The 21,412-nt window shown below is 40.0% G+C and overlaps 1 protein-coding gene and 1 pseudogene across 2 annotated transcripts in view; one reads left to right on the top strand and one right to left on the bottom strand.

Annotated features, from left to right (window-relative positions):
* The window catches only part of SLC12A8 (solute carrier family 12 member 8), a 203,726-nt gene that overhangs the window by 85,319 nt on the left and 96,995 nt on the right, over positions 1–21,412 (top strand). The window lies entirely within an intron of this gene.
* LOC126057192 (40S ribosomal protein S15a-like) overlaps positions 1–21,412 on the bottom strand; it is a 29,150-nt pseudogene that overhangs the window by 643 nt on the left and 7,095 nt on the right.

Here is a 21,412-nt window from a genome sequence, read left to right as displayed (position 1 = left end):
GCATAGCAGGGGCAGGGTTCTGGGGACCATGGTTTCAGGGGACATCTAAGTCAATTGGCATAATAAAATCTATTAAGAAAACATTCTGCATCCCACTTTGAAGAGTGGCATCTGGGGTCTTAAACGCTAGCAAGCAGCCATCTAAGATGCATCAATTGGTCTCAACCCACCTGGATCAAAGGAGAATGAAGAAAAACAAAGACACAAGGTAATTACGAGCCCAAGAGACAGAAAGGGCCACATGAACCAGAGACTACATCACCCTGAGACCAGAAGAACTAGATGGTGCCCGGCCACAGCTGATGACTGCCCTGACAGGGAATACAACAGAGAACCCCTGAGGGAGTAGGAGAGCAGTGGGGTGCAGACTCCAAATTCTCATAAGACCAGACTTAATGGTCTGACTGAGACTAGAAGGACCCTGGTGGTCATGGCCCCCAGACCTTCTGTTGGCCCAAGACAGGAACCATTCCCAAAGCGAACTCTTCAGATATGGATTGGACTGGACAATGGGTTGGAGAGGGATGCTGGTGAGGAGTAAGCTTCTTGGATCAGGTGGACACTTGAGACTATGTTGGCATCTCCTGCCTGGGGGGGAGATGAGAGGGTAGAGGGGGTTAGAAGCTGGTGAAATGGACACGAAAAGAGAGAGTGGAGGGAGAGAGCAGGCTGTCTCATTAGGGGGAGAGTAATTGGGAGTGTGTAGGAAAGTGTATATGGGTTTTTGTGTGAGAGACTGACTTGATTTGTAAACTTTCACTTAAAGCACAATAAAAATTATGAAAAAAAAGAAGTAAAAAGATAGGAAAAAAAAAAAGAGTGTCAGCCAGGATGTTCATGTGCACCATATGGTGGCAGAAAAGAGAGGACAACAGTTAGTTATGGAAGCTGATGGGTGTCAGAGCTAGGCTCCAGGATACAGTGGAGAATAAGATATATGGAAAACATGGAGCTTATTAGGGAAGATAATTTTTTTTTTATTAACTTTTATTGAGCTTCAAGTGAACATTTACAAATCAAGTCAGACTGCCACATATAAGTTTATATACACCTTACTCCGTACTCCCACTTGCTCTCCCCCAATGAGTCAGCCCTTCCAGTCTCTCCTTTCGTGACAATTTTGCCAGCTTCCAACTCTCTCTATCCTCTCATCCCCCCTCCAGACAGGAGATGCCAACACAGTCTCAAGTGTCCACCTGATATAAATAGCTCACTCTTCATCAGCATCTCTCTCCTACCCACTGTCCAGTCCCTTTCATGTCTGATGAGTTGTCTTCGGGAATGGTTCCTGTCCTGGACCAACAGAAAGTTTGGGGACCATGACCGCCGGGATTCCTCTAGTCTCAGTGAGACCATTAAGTCTGGTCTTTTTGTGAGAATTCGGAGTCTGCATCCCACTGATCTCCTGCTCCCTCAGGGGTTCTCTGTTGTACTCCCTGTCAGGGCAGTCATCGGTTGTGGCCGGGCACCAACTAGTTCTTCTGGTCTCAGGATGATGTAGGTCTCTAGTTCATGTGGCCCTTTCTGTCTCTTGGGCTCTTAGTTATCGTGTGTCCTTGGTGTTCTTCATTCTCCTTTGATCCAGGTGGGTTGAGACCAATTGATGCATCTTAGATGGCCGCTTGTTAGCCTTTAAGACCCCAGACGCCACATTTCAAAGTGGGATGCAGAATGTTTTCAAAATAAAATTATTTTGCCAATTGACTTAGAAGTCCCCTTAAGCCATAGTCCCCAAACCCCTGCCCTTGCTCTGCTGACCTTTGAAGCATTCAGTTTATCCCGGAAACTTCTTTGCTTTTGGTCCAGTCCAGCTGAGCTGACCTTCCATGTATCGAGTATTGTCCTTAAAAAAAACCTTCACCTAAAGCAGTTCTTATCTACTAGTTAATCAGTAAAAAACCCTCTCCCACCCTCCCTCCCTCCCCCGCTCGTAACCACAAAAGTATGTGTTCCTCTCAGTTTATACTATTTCTCAAGATCTTATAATAGTGGTCTTATACAATATTTGTCCTTTTGCATCTGACTAATTTCGCTCAGCATAATGCCTTCCAGGTTCCTCCATGTTATGAAATGTTTCACAGATTCATCACTGTTCTTTATGGATGAGTAGTATTCCATTGTGTGAATATACCACAATTTATTTAACCATTCATCTGTTGATGGACACCTTGGTTGCTTCCAGCTTTTTGCTATTGTAAACAGAGCTGCAATAAACATGGGTGTGCATATATCTGTTTGTGTGAAGGCTCTTATTTCTCTAGGGTATATTCCGAGGAGTGGGATTTCTGGGTTGTATGGTAGTTCTATTTCTAACTGTTTAAGATAACGCCAGATAGATTTCCAAAGTGGTTGTACCATTTTACATTCCCACCAGCAGTGTATAAGAGTTCCAATCTCTCCGCAGCCTCTCCAACATTTATTATTTTGTGTTTTTTGGATTCATGCCAGCCTTGTTGGAGTGAGATGGAATCTCATTGTAGTTTTAATTTGCATTTCTCTAATGGCTTTTTTTAATGGCTAATGATAGAGAGCATATTCTCATGTATCTGTTAGCTGCCTGAATATCTTCTTTAGTAAAGTGCGTGTTCATATCCTTTGCCCACTTCTTGATTGGGTTGTTTGTCTTTTTGTGGTTGAGTTTTGACAGAATCATATAGATTTTAGAGATCACGCGCTGGTCGGAGATGTCATAGCTGAAAATTCTTTCCCAGTCTGTAGGTAGTCTTTTTACTCTTTTGGTGAAGTCTTTAGATGAGCATAGGTGTTTGATTTTTAGGAGCTCCCAGTTATCTAGTTTCTCTTCGTCATTTTTGGTAATGTTTTGTATTCTGCTTATGCCTTGTATTAGGGCTCCTAATGTTGTCCCTATTTTTTCTTCCATGATCTTTATAGTTTTAGTCTTCGTGTTTAGGTCTTTGATCCACTTGGAGTTAGTTTTTGTGCATGGTGTGAGGAATGGGTCCTGTTTCATTTTTTTGCAAATGGATATCCAGTTATGCCAGCACCATTTGTTAAAACAACTAGGGAAGATAATTTTTAATGACAATAATATGTAATTGCATGGCCATGCTCCCAGAACACACATCCCTTACTGACTGCGTAACTTTGGCCAAGCCACTTGAACCGTCTGAGATTGCTCCTCTGTATAATGGAAATAATACCACCCTTGAAGGGCATTTTTTAAGGATTAGAAATAATGTTATATGTAAATAGTGGAGCCCTGGTGGCAGAGTGGTTAAGAGCTCAGCTGCTAATCAAAAGGTCAGCAGTTCGAATTCACCAGCTGCTTCTTGGAAGCCCTATGGGGCAGTTCTACTCTGTCCTATAGGGTCACTATGAGTCGGAATCAACGGGTTGGTTTTTTTTTTTGGTTTTGGAAGTGCATTTTTAAGGATAATAAATAATATTATATGTAAGTAGTAGCTATTTTTTTCTTTGAGTTGGGGGGGTTCTGTTTTTTCTCCTTAGTTTGGGGGTGCTTCTCTTTTGTCCCTGAAATTTCTTTCTAGAAAATGAGCACTTACTAAATATTGTGGAGACTAACTTTTTTGTTTTATTATTTTGATTTTGATGATAGTTTCTCCTGTTAACCTTTTTTTTCTGGCTCTTCTTAAACTGGCAGAAACCAAAATGCTGGATTTCTTAAAGTACAACTTCTTATAATCCTGACTGTAAGAAATTCAACAGATCCAAAAGCAAGTAAAATAGATTAATGTCACTGAACTGTGCACTTTTAAGAGTGGTTGCAACGGCAAATTTTTCTATGGTCCATATATTTTACCACAATAAAAAAGTAAAGGAAATAATAAATTCCAACAGTAAATCTGAAATTGCCATCTGAATGAATGACTAGCATTTTAAACTTAAATGTGATAATTGTAGTAGTTATGCATATTCATAAAGTAATAAAGAAAATTTAGTTATGCCCTGAAACAAACAGAAGTGACAAGCAACTGTATACATCCCTTTTTTTCCTCAAGTTTCTGTTTGAAGAAAAAGGAAACCCACTTTTTTTTTCTCCAGCAACTCAGGGTGGAAGCCACCTTTCCGAGCGGTTCTTCCCCAGGACTCACTCCACAGCCCCAAGTTCCTGCCATATGAACAAATCTGCTCAGAGAGTAAGGGAGGAAATCCTGGAGGCTGGGGTTTAGTCCTGGTTCTGCCACTTACTCACTGCGAGCTTGCTGCAAAATATCTCTGCTTGAACCTAGTTTCCTCATCTGGAAAACAGCGAATAGATACTACTCCCGTTACAGATTTTCAGAGATTAAATGAGTCAATAAGCCTTGTTCCCTCAATTCTAAGACACCTTTGGAGTATCTGGGTGGTGTGAACAGTTAACATGCTTGAGTGCTAACCCAAAAGTATGGAGGTTTGAGCCCACCCAGAGGTGCCTCAGAAAAAAGGCCCGGCAATCTACTACCAAAAAATCAACCATTGAAAGCCTTATGGAGCACAGTTCTACTCTGACACACATGGGGTTGCCATGAGTTGGAATCAACTCGATGGTAACTGATTAAAACACTGTTAATTTTAAGATGCACCAAATTTTCAGGTGGGAAAAATTACGTTATAAGTATACATGTTGATTGTAAGATGCTTGTAGATTTCAGGAAGTCAAAATGTAAAAAAAGAAAGAAAAATGCATACTTGAATTGAGGAAATGCAATGCCAGTGAGGAGATTCTAGACAAAGGTAAGGTGGCAGATTATCGTGTACATCCTCCGTGGTGGAGGAGCTGTGGTCTGCTGCCCAGGTTTCCCTTTTACCTGCCTGTCTGCCAAGCAGTCAGAAATGGGGCCACCACCTGTTCAGCAGTTCTCTTGACACGCCCCTCTCCCAGTCAGATGCCCAAGTGCAACGTGGATCAGTTTGGGCACATCCTGGTTTCACTTTTATGTGGAAGCTCCGCCTCATACCAAAACAAGCCAAATCCATTGCCGTTGAGTCGATTCTGACCCATAGCGACCCTATAGGACAGAGAAGAACTGCCCCATAGGGTTTCCGAGGGACACCTGGTGGATTTGAACTGCTGACCTTTTGGTTGGGAGTGGTAGTTCTTAACCACTACGCTACCAGGATTTCCCCACCTTACAGAGAATCAAAATATCTCAGCAACCTCCTTGGGGCTGAATAGTTTCTCCCCTTCCATGAGTACCTCCCAACCATTTTCATGTTGTTGCACAGCCAGAAGATGAAAATATTGGCACAGTACTCCAGGGTAAGGGGAGGAGGATTCAGGGGCCAAGAAGCTGATCCATGTCTTTACCATCTGGAGCCTATTCAGAGTGTCCCAGTGTGGCTCACCTTCTCCAGTGAGTCTCCTCAGTGAAAAAGAGAAAACAAGAAGAAAAATCCCTGGTACTGTTTTTTGCAGGAGAATTTTAAGGGCTTTTTAGTTTTTGAAAGCATCTTTGCGATAACACTTGGGTGTCTTGATCAAAATACCCTTGAGCCTGTGGGTAGTGTAGACAAACAAGTTGCAATACCTGCTGGTGCTTCGGAATCACTGGGGGATCTTGTTAGTCGTATATATTTCTGGGCCTTGGCCCCTGCTAGTCTGAGGCCAGGGGATCTGAATCATAGGAGGTACTCTAGGTGATTACGTGGAGCCAGATCTGGGGACATTGCCTTAAAAGCCTTTGGAGGGTTTCGCCTGGCACAAGACCTTTCATATCCTACATTTTTAATTCTTTGTTACCCTGTAATGCCAGCCTTTCTTTTCTTTTTCTTTTTTTTGTTCTTTAAGTGAAAGTTTACAAATCAAGTCAGACTCTCACACAAAAATTTATAAATGCCTTGCTATATACTCCTAATTGAAACAGCACACTCCTTCCCTCCACTCTCTCTTTTTGTGTCCATTCAGCCAGCTTCTGACCTCCTCTACCCTCTCATCTCTCCTTCAGACAGGAGATGCCAACATAGTCTCATGTGTCTACTTGTTCCAAGAAGCTCATTCTTCACCAGTATCATTGTCTATCCCATAGTCGCTTCCAATCCCTGTCTGAAGAGTTGGCTTTGGGAATGGTTCCTGTCTTGGGCTAACAGAAGGCCTGGGAGCCATGACCACTGGGGTCATTCTAGTCTCAGTCAGACCATTAAGTCTGATCTTTTTATGAGAATTTGGGGTCTGCATCCCACTGCTCTTCTGCTCCCTCAAGGGTTCTCTGTTTTGTTCCCAGTCAGGGCAGTCATCAGTTATGGCCAGACACCATCTAGTTCTTCTGGTCTCAGGCTAATGTAGTCTCTGCTTTATATGGCCCTTTCTGCCTCTTAAGCTCATAATTACCTTGCATCTTTGTTTTTCTTCATTCTCCGTTGCTCCAGGTGGGTTGAGACCAACTGATGCATCTTAGATGGCTGCTTGCTAGCATTTAAGTCCCCAGACACCACTCTCCAAAGTGGGATGCAGAATGTTTTCTTAATAGATTTTACTATGCCAGTTGACTTAGATGTCCCCTGAAACCATGGTCCCCAAACTTCCACCCCTGCTACACTGGCCTTTGAAGCGTTCAGTTTATTCAGCAAACTTCTTTGGTTTTGGTTTAGTCCAGTTGTGCTGACCTCCCCTGTATTGTGTGTTGTTTTTCCATTCACCTAAAATAGTTCTTATCTGCTATCTAATTAGTGAAAACCCCTCTCCCTCCCGCCTTCCCTCTCTGCCCCCTCTCCTAACCATCAAAGAATATTCTGTTTAAACTATTTCTCGAATTATTGTAGTAGTGGTCTTATACAATATTTGTTCTTTTGCACCTGACTAATGTCACTCAGCATAAGGTCTTCCAGATTCCTCCATGTTATGAAATGTTTCACGGATTCATCATTATTCTTTATGGATGGGTAATATTCCATTGTGTGAATATACCATAATTTATTTATCCATTCATCCGTTGATGGGCACCTCGGTTGCTTCCATCTTTTTGCTATTGAAATAGTGCTGCAGTGAACATGGGTGTACGTATATCTGTTCATGTAAAAGCTCTTATTTCTCTAGGATATGTTCCAAGGAGTGGGATTGCAGGATATTATGGTAGTTCTATTTCTAGTTTTGTAAGGAAGCACCAAATCAATTTCCAAAGTGGTTGTACCATTTGACATTCCCACTAGTAGTGTACAAGTGTTCCAGGGTCTCCACAACCTCTCCAAAATTTATTATTTTGTATTTTTTGGATTAATGCCAGCCTTAAAAAATTGCAGTGAGTTGGAATCTCATTGTAGTTTTGATTTGCATTTCGGTAATGGCTAATGATCGTAAGCATTTCCTCATGTATGTGTTAGCTACCTGAATGTCTTCTTCAGTGAAGTGTCTGTTCATATCCTTTGCCCATTTTTTAATTGGATTATTTGTCTTTTTGTAGTTGAGTTTTTGCAACATCATGTAGATTTTAGAGATCAGACACTGATCGGAAATGTCATAGGTAAAAACATTTTCCCAGTCTGTAGGTAGTCTTTTTCTTGTTTGTTTTTTTAATAATTTTTATTGAGCTTTAAGTGAACGTTTATGAATCAAGTCAGTCTGTCACATATAAGCTTATATACACCTTACTCCATACTCCCACTTACTCTCCCCCAATGAGTCAGCCCTTCCAGTCTCTCCTTTCGTGACAATTTTGTCAGTTTCTAACCCTCTCTACCCTCCCATCTCTCCTCCAGACAGGAGATGCCAACACAGTCTCAAGTGTCCACCTGATACAAGTAGCTCACTCTTCATCAACATCTCTCTCCAACCCGTTGTCCAGTCCCTTCCATGTCTGATGAGTTGTCTTCGGGAATGGTTCCTGTCCTGGGCCAACAGAAGGTTTGGGGACCATGGCCGCCGGGATTCCTCTAGTCTCAGTCAGACCATTAAGTCTGGTCTTTTTATGAGAATTTGGGGTCTGCATCCCACTGCTCTCCTGCTCCCTCAGGGGTTCTCTGTTGTGCTCCCTGTCAGGGCAGTCATCGGTTGTGGCCGGCACCATCTAGTTCTTCTGGTCTCAGGAGGATGTAAGTTTCTGGTTCATGTGGCCCTTTCTGTATCTTGGGCTCATAGTTGTCATGTGACCTTGGTGTTCTTCATTCTCCTTTGATCCAGGTGGGTTGAGACCAATTGATGCATCTTAGATGGCTGCTTACTAACGTATAAGACCCCAGACACCACTCTTCAAGGTGGGATGCAGAATGTTTTCATAATAGTATTATTTTGCCAATTGACTTAGAAGTCTCCTTAAGCCATAGTCCTGTAGGTAGTCTTTTTACTGTTTTGGTAAAGTCTTTGGATGAGCATAGGTGTTTGATTTTTAGGAGTTCCCAGTTATCTAGTTGCTCTTCTGCATTGTTAGTAATGTTTTGTATAGTGTTTATGCCTTGTATTTGGCCTCCTAGCGTTGTCCCTATTTTTTCTTCGATGATCTTTATCATTTTAGATTTTATATTTAGGTCTTTGACCCATTTTAAGTTAGTTTTTGTGCATGCTGTGAGGTATGGGTCTTGTTTCATTTTTTTGCAGATGATATCCAGTTATGCCAGCACCATTTGTTGAAAAGACTGTCTTTTCCACATTTAACTGACTTTGGGCCTTTGTCAAATATCAGCTATGTGGATAGATTTATGTCTGGATTCTCAATCCTGTTCCTTTGGTCTATGTATCTGTTGTTGTACCAGCACCAGGCTGTTTTGACTCCTGTGGCGGTATAATAGGTTCTAAAATCAGGTAGAGTGAGGCCTCCCACTTTGTTCTTCTTTTTCAGTAATGCTTTACTTATCTGGAACCTATTTCCCTTAGATATGAAGTTGGTGATTTGTTTCTCCATCTCATTAAAAAACGTCTTTGGAATTTGGATCGGTTTTAGTAGAATAGACATTTTTACAATGTTAAGTCTTCCTATCCGTAAGCAAGGTATGTTTTTCCACTTATGAAAGTCTCTTTTGTTTTCTTGCAGTAATGTCTTGTAGTTTTCTATGTATAGATCTTTTACATCTCTGGTAAGATTTATTGCTAAGTATTTTATCTTCTTGGGGGGCTACTGTAAATGGTAATGATTTGGTGATTTCCTCTTCAATGTTCTTTTTGTTGGTGTAGAGGAATCCAACTGATTTTTGTATGTTTATCTTGTATCCTGATACTCTGCTGAACTCTTTTATTAGTTTCGGTAGTTTTCTTGAGGGTTCTTTATGGTTTTCTGTGTATGAGATTATGTCATCTGCAAATAGAGATACTTGACTTCTTCCTTACCAATCTGGATGCCCTTTCTTTCTTTATCTAGCCTAATTGCTCTGGCTGGGACCTCCAGCACCATGTTGAATAAGAGTGATGATAAAAGACGTCCTTGTCTGGTTTCCATTCTCAAGGGGAATGCTTTCAGACTCTCTCCATTTAGGGTGATGTTGGCTTTTGACTTTGTATAAATGCCCTTTATTATGTTGAGGAATTTTCCTTCTACTCATGTTTTGCTGAGAGTTTTTATCATGAATGGGTGTTGAACTTAGTCAGATGCCTTTTCTGCATCCACTGGTAAAATCATGTGGTTCTTGTCTTTTGTTTTATTTATGTGGTGGATTCCATTAATTGTTTTTCTAATGTTGAACCATTCCTGCTTACCTGGTATGAATCCCACTTGGTCATGGTGAATTATTTTTTTGATATGTTGTTGAATTCTATTGGCTAGAATTTTGTTGAGGATTTTTGCATTTTAAGTTCATAAGGGATATAGGTCTATAATTTTCTTTTTTTGTGGTTTCTTTACCTGGTTTTGGTATCAGAGATATGCTGGCTTCACAGAATGACTTTGGCAATGTTCCGTCCTTTTCTATGTTTTGAAATATCTTTAGTAGTAGTGGGTTAACTCTTCTCTGAAAGTTTGGTAGAACTCTGCAGTGAAGCCATCTGGGCCAGGCCTTTTTTTTTAATTGGGAGTTTTTTGATTACCTTTTCAATCTCTTATTTTAGGTCTATTTAATTGTTCTACCTCTGTTTGTGTTAGTTTAGGTAGGTAGTGTGTTTCTGGGAATTCATCCATCTCTTCTACATTTTCAAATTTGTTAGAGTGCAGTTTTTCATAGTAATCTGATATGATTCTTTTAATTTCAGTTGGGTGTGTTGTGATATCGCCTGTCTCATTTCTTATTTGGTTTATTTGCTTCCTCTCCTGTTTTTCTTTTGTCAGTTTGGCCAGTGGTTTATCAATTTTGTTGATTTTTCCAAAGAACCAGCTTTTGGTCTTGTTAACTCTTTCAGTTGTTTTTCTGTTTCATTTGGTTCTCTAATTTTTATTATTTCCTTTCTTAAAGATTTCTTTGTTGTTCTGTTTCTATTTGCTTAAGTTGTAGAAATAATTCTTTGATTTTGGCCCTTCTTTTTGTACGTGTGCATTTATTGATTTAAATTGACCTCTGAGCACTGCTTTCGCTGTGTCCCAAAGGTTCTGATAGGAAGTGTTTTCATTCTCCTTGGTTTCTATGAATTTCTTTATTCCATCCTTCGTGTCTTCTATAACCCAGTGTTTTTTAAGCAGGGTATTGTTCAGTTTCCAAGTGTTTGATTTCTTTTCCCTGCTTTTTCTGTTATGCATTTCCACCTTTATGGCCTTGTGGTCAGAGAAGATGCTTTGTAGTATGTCAGTGTTTTGGATTCTGGTAAGGATTGCTGTATGACTTAATATGTGGTCTGTTCTACAGAATGTTCCATGTGGACTAGAAAAGAAAGTATACTTGGCTCCTGTTGGGTGGAGTGTTCTGTATATGTCTATAAGGTCGTGTTGGTTAATTGTTGCATTTAGATCTACCGTGTCTTTATTGAGCTTCTTTCTGGATGTCCTGTCTTTCACCGAAAGTCATGTGTTGAAGTCTCCTACTATAATTGTGGAGCTGTCTATCTCACTTTGCAACGCTGATAGAGTTTCTTTTATGTATCTTGCAGCCCTGACACTGGGTGCATATATTTTTTTTTTAATAATTTTTATTGTGCTTTAAGTGAAAGTTTACAAGTCAAGTCAGTCTGTCACATATAAGCTTATATACACCTTACTCCATACTCCCACTTACTCTCCCCCTAATGAGTCAGCCCGCTCCCTCCTTCCAGTCTCTCCTTTCGTGGCGGTTTTGCCTGTTTCTAACCCTCTCTACCTTCCCATCTCCCCTCCAGACAGGATATGCCAACACAGTCTCAAGTGTCCACCTGATACAAGTAGCTCACTCTTCATCAACATCTCTCTCCAACCCATTGTCCAGTCCCTTCCATGTCTGTTGAGTTGTCTTCGGGAATGGTTCCTGTCCTGGGCCAACAGAAGGTTTGGGGACCATGACCACCAGGATTCTTCTAGTCTCAGTCAGACCATTAAGTCTGGTCTTTTTATGAGAATTTGGAATCTGCATCCCACTGATCTCCTGCTCCCTCAGGGGTTCTCTGTTGTGCTCCCTGTCAGGGCAGTCATCGGTTGTGGCTGGGCACCGACTAGTTCTTCTGGTCTCAGGACGATGTAGGTCTCTGGTTCATGTGGCCCTTTCTGTCTCTTGGGCTCATAGTTATTGTGTGACCTTGGTGTTCTTCATTCTCCTTTGATCCAGGTGGGTTGAGACCAATTGATGCATCTTAGATGGCTGCTTGTTAGCATTTAAGACCCGAGACACCACACTTCAAAGTGGGATGCAGAATGTTTTCAAAATAAAATTATTTTGCCAATTGACTTAGAAGTCCCCTTAAGCCATAGTCCCCAAACCCCTGCCCTTGCTCCGCTGACCTTCGAAGCATTCAGTTTGTCCCAGAAACTTCTTTGCTTTTGGTCCACTCCAGTTGAGCTAACCTTCCGTGTATTGAGTATTGTCCTTCCCTTCACCTAAAGTAGTTCTTATCTACTAACTAATCAGTAAATAACCCTCTCCCACCCTCCCTCCCTCCCCCCTCTCGTAACCACAAAAGTATGTGTTCTTCTCAGTTTATACTATTTCTCAAGATCTCATAATAGTGGTCTTGTACAATATTTGTCCTTTTGCATCTGACTAATTTCACTCAGTATAATGCCTTCCAGGTTCCTCCATGTTATGAAATGTTTCACAGATTCGTCACTGTTCTTTATCGATGTGTAGTATTCCACTGTGTGAATAAATTATGGTATACCATGCCATAATGTATTTAACCATTCATCCGTTGACGGACACCTTGGTTGCTTCCAGCTTTTTGCTATTGTAAACAGAGCTGCAATAAACATGGGTGTGCATATGTCTGTTCGTGTAAAGGCTCTTATTTCTCTAGGGTATGTTCCGAGGAGTGGGATTTCTGGGTTGTATCGTAGTTCTATTTCTAACTTTTTAAGAAAACGCCAGATAGATTTCCAAAGTGGTTGTACCATTTTACATTCCCACCAGCAGTGTATAAGAGTTCCAATCTCTCCGCAGCCCCTCCAACATTTATTATTTTGTGTTTTTTGGATTCATGCCAGCCTTGTTGGAGTGAGATGGAATCTCATTGTAGTTTTGATTTGCATTTCTCTAATGGCTAATGATAGAGAGCATATTCTCATGTATCTGTTAGCTGCCTGAATATCTTCTTTAGTGAAGTGCGTGTTCATATTCTTTGCCCACTTTTTGATTGGGTTGTTTGTCTTTTTGTGGTTGAGTTTTAACAGAATCATATAGATTTTAGAAATCAGGCACTGGTCAGAGATGTCATAGCTGAAAAGTTTTTCCCAATCTGTAGGTGGTCTTTTTACTTTTGTGGTGAAGTCTTTAGATGAGCATAGGTGTTTGATTTTTAGGAGCTCCCAGTTATCTGGTTTCTCTTCGTCATTTTTGATAATGTTTTGTATTCTGTTTATGCCTTGTATTAGGGCTCCTAAGGTTGTCCCTATTTTTTCTTCCATGATCTTTATCGTTTTAGTCTTTATGTTTAGGTCTTTGATCCACTTGGAGTTAGTTTTTGTGCATGGTGTGAGGTATGGGTCCTGTTTCATTTTTTTGCAAATGGATATCCAGTTATGCCAGCACCATTTGTTAAAAAGACTGTCTTTTCCCCAATTAACTGACACTGGGCCTTTGTCAAATATGAGCTGCTCATATGTGGATGGATTTATATCTGGGTTCTCAATTCTGTTCCATTGGTCTATGTGCCTGTTGTTGTACCAGTACCTGGCTGTTTTGACTACTGTGGCTGCATAATAGGTTCTAAAATCAGGTAGAGTGAGGCCTCCCATTTTCTTCTTTTTCAGTAATGCTTTACTTATCCGGGGCTTCTTTCCTTTCCATATGAAGTTGGTGATTTGTTTCTCCATCACCTTAAAAAATGTCATTGGAATTTGGATGGGAAGTGCATTGTATGTATAGATGGCTTTTGGTAGAATAGACAATTTTACTATGTTAAGTCTTCCTATCCATGAGCAAGGTATATTTTTCCACTTAAGTAGGTCCTTTTTAGTTTCTTGCACTAGTACTTTCTAGTTTTCTTTGTATAGGTCTTTTACACCTTTGGTAAGATTTATTCCTAAGTATTTTGTCTTCTTGGGGGCTACTGTGAATGGTATTGATTTGGTGATTTCCTCTTCGATGTTCTTTTTGTTGATGTAGAGGAATCCAAGTGATTTTTGTATGTTTATTTTATAACCTGAGACTCTGCCAAACTCTTCTATTAGTTTCAGTAGTTTTCTGGAGGATTTCTTAGGGTTTTCTGTGTATAAGATCATGTCATCTGCAAATAGAGATAATTTTACTTCCTCCTTGCCAATCCAGATGCCCTTTATTTCTTTGTCTAGCCTAATTGCTCTGGCTAGGACCTAGCACAATGTTGAATAAGAGTGATGATAAAAAACATCCTTGTCTAGTTCCCGTTCTGAAGGGAAATGCTTTCAGGCTCTCGCCATTTAGAGTGATGTTGGCTGTTGGCTTTGTATAGATGCCCTTTATTATGTTGAGGAATTTTCCTTCAATTCCTATTTTACTGAGAGTTTTTATCATGAATGAGTGTTGGACTTTGTCAAATGCCTTTTCTGCATCAATTGATAAGATCATGTGGTTTTTGTCTTCTGTTTTATTTTTATGGTGGATTACATTAATGGTTTTTCTAATATTAAACTGGCCTTGCATACCTGGTATAAATCCCACTTGGTCGTGGTGGATTATTTTTTTGATATGTTGTTGAATTCTATTGGCTAGAATTTTGTTGAGGATTTTTGCATCTATGTTCATGAGGGATATAGGTCTGTAATTTTCTTTTTTGTGGTGTCTTTACCTGGTTTTGGTATCAGGGATATGGTGGCTTCATAGAATGAGTTAGGTAGTATTCCATCATTTTCTATGCTTTGAAATACCTTTAGTAGTAGTGCTGTTAACTCTTCTCTGAAAGTTTGGTAGAACTCTGTAGTGAAGCCATCCGGACCAGGGCTTTTTTTTTGTTAGGAGTTTTTTGATTACCTTTTCAATCTCTTTTTTTGTTATGGGTCTATTTAATTGTTCTACTTCTGACTGTGTTAGTTTAGGTAGGTAGTGTTTTTCTAGGAATTCATCCATTTCTTCTAGGTTTGCAAATTTGTTGGAGTACAATTTTTTGTAACAATCTGATATGATTCTTTTAATTTCAGTTGGGTCTGTTGTGATATGGCCCGTCTCGTTTCTTATTCGGGTTATTTGTTTCCTTTCCTGTATTTCTTTAGTCAGTCTAGCCAATGGTTTATCAATTTTGTTAATTTTTTCAAAGAACTGGCTTTTGGCTTTGTTAATTCTTTCGATTGTTTTTCTGTTCTCTAATTCATTTAGTTCAGCTGTAATTTTTTTTATTAACTTTTATTAAGCTTCAAGTGAACGTTTACAAATCCAATCAGTCTGTCACATATAAGTTTACATACATCTTACTCCATACTCCCACCTGCTCTTCCCCTATTGAGTTAGCCCTTTCAGTCTCTCCTTTCGTGACAATTTTGCCAGCTTCCCTCTCTCTCTACCCTCCCATCCCCCCTCCAGACAAGAGTTGCCAACACACTCTCAAGTGTCCACCTGATATAATTAGCTCACTCTTCATCAGCATCTCTCTCCCACCCGCTGACCAGTCCCTTTCATGTCTGATGAGTTGTCTTCGGAGATGGTTCCCGTCCTGTGCCAACAGAAGGTCTGGGGAGCATGGCTGCTGGGATTCCTCTAGTCTCAGTCAGACCATTAAGTCTGGTCTTTTTATGAGAATTTGGGGTCTGCATCCCACTGATCTCCTGTTCCCTCAGGAGTTCTCTGTTGTGCTCCCTGTCAGGGCAGTCATCGATTGTGGCCGGGCACCAACTAGTTCTTCTGGTCTCAGGATGATGTAGGTCTCTGGTTCATGTGGCCCTTTCTGTCTCTTGGGCTCTTAGTTGTCGTGTGACCTTGGTGTTCTTCATTCTCCTTTGATCCAGGTGGGATGAGACCAATTGATGCATCTTAGATGGCCGCTTGTTAGCATTTAAGACCCCAGACGCCACATTTCAAATCAGCTCTAATTTTTATTGTTTGTTTTCTTCTGGTGCCTGATGGATTCTTTTGTCGCTCACTTTCTATTTGTTCAAGATGTATGGACAGTTCTCTGATTTTAGGTCTTTGTTCTTTATGTATGTGTGCATTTATCGATATAAATTGACCTCTGAGCACTGCTTTTGCTATGTCCCAGAGGTTTTGATAGGAAGTGTTTTCATTCTCGTTGCATTCTATGAATTTCTTTATTCCCTCCTTAATGTCTTCTATAACCCAGTCTTTTTTGAGCAGAGTATTGTTCAGTTTCCAAGTATTTGATTTCTTTTCCCTGATTTTTCTGTTATTGATTTCCACTTTTATGGCCTTGTGGTCTGAGAAGATGCTTTGTAATATTTCGATGTTTTGGATTCTGCAAAGGTTTGTTTTATGACCTAATATGTGGTCTGTTCTAGAGAATGTTCCATGTGCGCTAGAAAAAAAGTATAATTTGCAGCTATTGGGTGGAATGTTTTGTATAAGTCTACGAGGTCAAGTTGGTTGATTATAGCACATATGCCTTCCGTGTCTCTATTGAGCTTGTAACTAGAAGTCCTGTCCTTCTCCGAAACTGATGTGTTGAAGTATCCTACTATAATTGTGGAGGTGTCTATCTCACTTTTCAGTTCCGTTAAAGTTTGTTTTATGTGTCTTGCAGCCCTGTCATTGGGTGCATAAATATTTAATATGGTTATATCTTCCTGGTCAATTGTCCCTTTAATCATTATGTAGTGTCCTTCTTTATCCTTTGTGGTGGATTTAACTTTAAAGTCTATTTTGTCAGAAATTAATATTGCTACTCCTACTGTTTTTTGCTTGTTGTTTGCTTGATATATTTTTTTGCATCCTTTGAGTTTTAGTTTGTTTGTGTCTCTAAGTCTAAGATGTGTCTCTTGGAGGCAGCATATAGACGGATCGTGTTTCTTTATCCAGTCTGAGACTCTCTGTCTCTTTATTGGTGCGTTTAGTCCATTTACATTCAGCATAATTATAGATAAGTATGTGTTTAGTGCTGTCATTTTGATGCCTTTTTGTGTGAGTTATTGACAATTTCATTTTTCCACTTACTTTTTTGTGCTGTGATGTTTTTCTTTGTAAATTATGTGTTCCTCATTTTCATAGTAGTTTAATTTATGTTTGCTGAGTCGTTATGTTTTTCTTGGTTTTTATTTTGAGTTATGGAATTGTTATACCTCTTTGTGGTTACCTTAATATTTACCCCTATTTTTCTAAGTAAAAACCTAACTTGTATTGTCCTATATCGCCCTGTTTTCCTCTCCATATGGCAGTTCTATGCCTCCTGTATTTAGTCCCTTTTTTTGATTATTGTGATCTTTTACATATTGACTTCAATGATTCCCAGTTTTGAGAGTTTTTTTCTTTTTAAAATTAATCTTAATTTGTTTTTGTGATTTCCCTATTTGAGTTGATATGAGGATGTTCTGTGACCTTGTGTTGTGCTGGTATCTGATATTATTGATTTTCTGACCAAATAATTTCCTTTAGTATTTCTTGTAGCTTTGGTTTGGTTTTTGCAAATTCTCTAAGCTTGTGTTTATCTGTAAATGTTTTAATTTCACCTTCATATTTGAGAGAGAGTTTTGCTGGATATATGATCCTTGGCTGGCGGTTATTCTCCTTCAGTGCTCTATATATGTCATCCCATTGCCTTCTTGACTTCATGGTTTCTGCTGAGTAGTCTGAACTTATTGATTCTCCTTTGTAGGAGACCTTTCTTTTATCCCTGGCTGCTTTTAAAATTTTCTCTCTCTCTTTGGTTTTGGCAAGTTTGATGATAATATGTCTTGGTGATTTTCTTTTTGGATCAATCTTATATGGGGTTCAATGAGCGCCTTGGATAGATATCCTTTCGTCTTTCATGATGTCAGGGAAGTTTTCTGCCAACAGATCTTCAAGTATTCTCTCTGTATTTTCTGTTATCCCTCCCTGTTCTGGAACTCCAATCACACGCAAGTTATTCTTCTTGATAGAGTCCCACATGATTCTTAGTGTTTCTTCATTTTTTTGAATTCTTTTATCTGATTTTTTTTCCAGCTATATTGATGTCAATTCCCTTATCCTACAGGTCACCCACTCTGCATTCCAATTGCTCGATTCTGCTCCTCTGACTTCCTATTGAGTTGTCTAATTCTGTAATTTTACTGTTCATCTTTTGGATTTCTGAATGCTGTCTCTCTATGGATTCTTGCAGCTTATTAATTTTTCCACTATGTTCTTGAATAATCTTTTTGATTTCTTCAACTGCTTTATTGGTGTGTTTCTTGGCTTTTTCTGTAGATTGCCTTATTTCATTTATGAGGTCATCCTTGATGTCTTGAAGCATTCTGTAAATTAGTTTTTTACATTCTGCACCTGGCAATTCCAGGATTGTATCTTCATTTGGGAAAGATTTTGATTCTTTAGTTTGGGGAGTTGTAGAAGCAGTCATGGTCTGCTTCTTTATGTGGTTTGATACTGACTGCTGTCTCCGAGCCATCCCTAAGATATTGTAATAATTTATTTTATATTTGCTCACTGGGTCTTATCTTGTTTAGTTTTCTTTCAGTATACATAGATGGGCTACTAGATTGCACTGTCTTGATTGTTGTGGCCCTTGAATCACTTATGTCCTATTAACAGCTGGTTTGGGCTGTTACCAGATGTATAAGCCTAAGAGTCCATTCACTATTCTTGAGTAGAATCTGATTTTGGGTCACCAAGTGTGTGGTGCAGACTGTCACCTATCCACCTAGAGAAGTAGTGGTGATAGTTGTGTGCACCAGATTCTAGTAGCAGCAGGGGGTCACACTCCGGAGGGGGGGGCAGGATGCTGACAGGGTTCCCCCAAGTGCCAGTGAGGTAGGTGTGTCTCTATTCCTAAAGCACTTTGGTGGGTGGGCTCTGCAGCTGTACCTTAGGCACCCAATGCAAGTACCTCTACAGATTGGTAGGTGTCACCATCCTCAGACCCATAAGGCAGAGGCTAGGTTGTCTGGGGGTAGCTTCAGCCCTCAGTTCCCCGTTGTGGGTCAGTGAGGGCTCTGTTGAATATGCAGAGATATCAGACCTGGGGAATTTGTCTTTCCAGTAATCTGCTAAAACAATTACAGTCAGATCCCTAAACAGAATTGCCTTTGCATTACAATAGCTACCTTGTTCCCTGTAGGGATGAAAGCCCAACACTGTGGATCTCATATGCTTGGCTGGAGCTTGTTCTGTATTTTTAGTCCAATTTTGGGAAGTCAGGGGAGGATTTTTGGTCCCTGGGTTTTTTGTAGCTGCTTCTCTCAGACCAGGAGAATGGGTTAGGAAAAGACCAAAAAACAAAAACAAAAACTGCAGAGCACTTCACTCTCTGGCTCAGGAAATTCCAATGTTAATGAAGCCTTCTGGGAAGGGGAGGGGAGGGATCAGATAGATAGGAGAGAGTAGCACCCTGGAATATAGACAAAGTTACTTATCTTGCTTGGTGATGACTATTTTACCTGAGATTCCCGAGGGATGTGTAGCCTGTGTGCGTTGGCTGGGTCAAGATTGCCCCCGAGGGTCAGGCCCATGTCCTGTGCTTGTGTTGTCTCAGAAGTCGTCGTCAGTTCCTCTGCTCCCAGTCCAAAGCCCAGCGCCAAGGTTCCCCGGCTGGGATGCCGCACTCCAGGCTCCAAAACCAGTCACTGCCTCCCGGTGACTTCTCCTCCTGTCAGACTTATCGCTGCTCTGCCTCCGTGCACTGGCTCGGCTTCCCCTGAGGTCACTTCTGGAGGCTAGGGCTGCGTCCCGTGTTTGCACCATCTCAGGATGCTGTGCTCAGCTCCCCTGCGTCCACTCCAAAGCCTGGCGCTGAGGTTTTCTGACTGGGACGCTGGCTCCAGGCTCCAAAAACAGTCACTTCTTCCCCGTGGTTGCTCATTCTCAGTCTCTGTCACTCAGGTCAACTCTTTAGATCTGTGTTTGATGGTCAGGGTTCATAGATTGTCATGTATGTGATCGATTCACTTGTTTTTCCGAGTCTTTGTTGCAAGAGGGATCTGAGGTAGCTTCTATCTAGTCAGCCATCTTGGCCCTGCCCTTGCTATATATTTAATATGGTTATATCCTCCTGCTTTATTGTCCTTTTAATCATTATATAGCGTCGTTTCTTATCCTTTGTTGTGGGTTTAATTTTGAAGTCTGTCTTGTCAGAAATTAATATTGCCACTCCTGCTTTTTTTTGATTGTTGTTTGCTTGATATATTTTTTTCCATCCTTTGTGTTTTAGTTTGTGTCTCTAAGTCTAAGGTGTGTCTCTTGTAGGCAGCATATAGACGGATCATGTTTTTTAATCCATTCTGCCACTCCCTGTCTCTTTATTGGTGCATTTAGTCCATTTACACTCAGAGTAATTATGGAATAGGTATGAGTTTAGTGCTGTCATTTTGATATCCCTTTCTGTGTGTTGTTGACAGTTTTTTTCCCACTTAATTTTTTGTGCTGAATAGCTTATATATTCTCTTTTCCTCTTCCTTATTCTTGTTGATTTTGTTTCTGCCGAGTCTATTTTTTTCTTGTATTTTATTTTGATGAGTAGGACAGTTAGTCTCCTTTGTTTTATTTCTTTATATTGCCTTGCCTTCTTCTCCATATGAGAGATCTATGGCTACATTTCTTAGTCCCTCTTTATTATTTTAATATTGTCTTCTTTTACATAATGACCTTGCTGTTTCCCTGTTTTGAGCGTTTTTTTATCTTGATTTATTTTTGTGATTTGCCTGTCTGGGTTAACATCTGATTGCTCTGTCCAGTGTTCTAGTCTTGGGTTGATACCTGATATTATTGATTTTCTAACCAAAGAACTCCCTTTAGTATTTCTTGAAGTTTTGGTTTGATTTTTATGAATTCCCTAAACTTCTGTTTATCTGGAAATGTCCTAATGTCACCTTCATATTTGAGGGACAGTTTTGCTGGATATATGATTCTTGGATGGCAGTTTTTTTTCTTTCAATGCTTTATGTAAGTCATCCCATTGCCTTCTTGCCTGCATGGTTTCTGCAGAGTAGTCCAAGCTTATTCTTATTGGCTCTCCTTTGTAGGTGACTTTTCATTTATCCCTAGCTGCTCTTAAAATTCTCTCTTTATCTTTGGTTTTGGCAAGTTTGATTATAATATGTCTTGGTGATTTTCTTTTAAAATCTACCTTATGTGGAGTTTGATGAGCATCTTGGATTGATATCTTCTCATTTTTCACGACATCAGGGAAGTTTTCTGCCAACAAATCTTCAACAATTCTCTCTGTTACCCCTCCCTGTTCTGGTACTCCAGTCACTTGTAGGTTATTTCTCTTGATAGAGTCCCACATGATTCTTAAGGTTTCTTCATTTTTTTTTTTTTTTAGTTATGTTATCTGATTTTTCTTCAAATATATTGGTGCCAAGTGCTTTATCTTCACGGTCCCCAATTCTGCCTTCCACTTGCTCAATTCTGCTCCTCTGACTTTCTTTTGAGTTGTCTAATTCTGTCATTTTATTGTTAATCTTCTGAATTTCTGATTGGTGTCTCTCTATAGATTCTTGCAGCTTATTAAATTTTTCATTATGTTCTTGAAGAACCTTTTTAATTTCTTCAGGTGTTTTTTCTGTGTGTTCCTTGGCTTGTTCTGCATATTGCCTGATCTCCTCCCTGATGTCTTCAAGAGTTCTGTATATTAATGTTTTGAATGTTGCATCTGGTAATTCCAGGAAGGTACCCTCATCCAGAAGATCTTTTGATTCCCTATTTTGAAAGCTTGTTGTAGCGATCATGGTCTGTTTTTTTATGTGGTTTCATATTGACTGTTGTCTCCGAGCCATCTATAACTTATTGTGTTAGTTTATTTTGTGTTTGCTTACTGTATCCTAGTTTCTTGGTTTGTTTTGTTTTGATATGCCCAGATGGGTTACTTGAATGAGCTAGCTTCATTATTTTTGCCTTTGGAGCTCTGATGTCCTGTCACCAGATGGCT

Source organism: Elephas maximus, chromosome 1, assembly GCF_024166365.1.
Source record: "Elephas maximus indicus isolate mEleMax1 chromosome 1, mEleMax1 primary haplotype, whole genome shotgun sequence".
NCBI lineage: Eukaryota > Metazoa > Chordata > Mammalia > Proboscidea > Elephantidae > Elephas > Elephas maximus.
Note: the sequence above shows the minus strand (reverse complement) of the source record. Positions and strands in the feature narration are given on the sequence as shown.